Raw genomic sequence first — 288 nt, forward strand, 5'->3', positions numbered from 1 at the left:
GGGTGAAATATGACATACGCATTCAGCATTTGTGTAGTTGCATCCGCCCACCCTTTTTAGTTGATTAGTAAACCGTGCTGCTCTCACCGCCCCACGCCCTTCCCTGGCCTAGGCTCTAATCACAAAGCGATGGTAAACTAAACAGTGTAATTTTTTATGGGTGTGTTTACCTGTCAGTGATTATGTTCACTTTCAAAATGTTATTTCGCTCTGGGATTGTTGTTTTACCGGATTCGTAATTGTGATTGATGCGAGGCTTGTGTTTCAGAATGCGGCAGAAGGTTGGGG

Source organism: Penaeus monodon, chromosome 29, assembly GCF_015228065.2.
Source record: "Penaeus monodon isolate SGIC_2016 chromosome 29, NSTDA_Pmon_1, whole genome shotgun sequence".
NCBI classification, from domain to species: Eukaryota; Metazoa; Arthropoda; class Malacostraca; order Decapoda; family Penaeidae; genus Penaeus; species Penaeus monodon.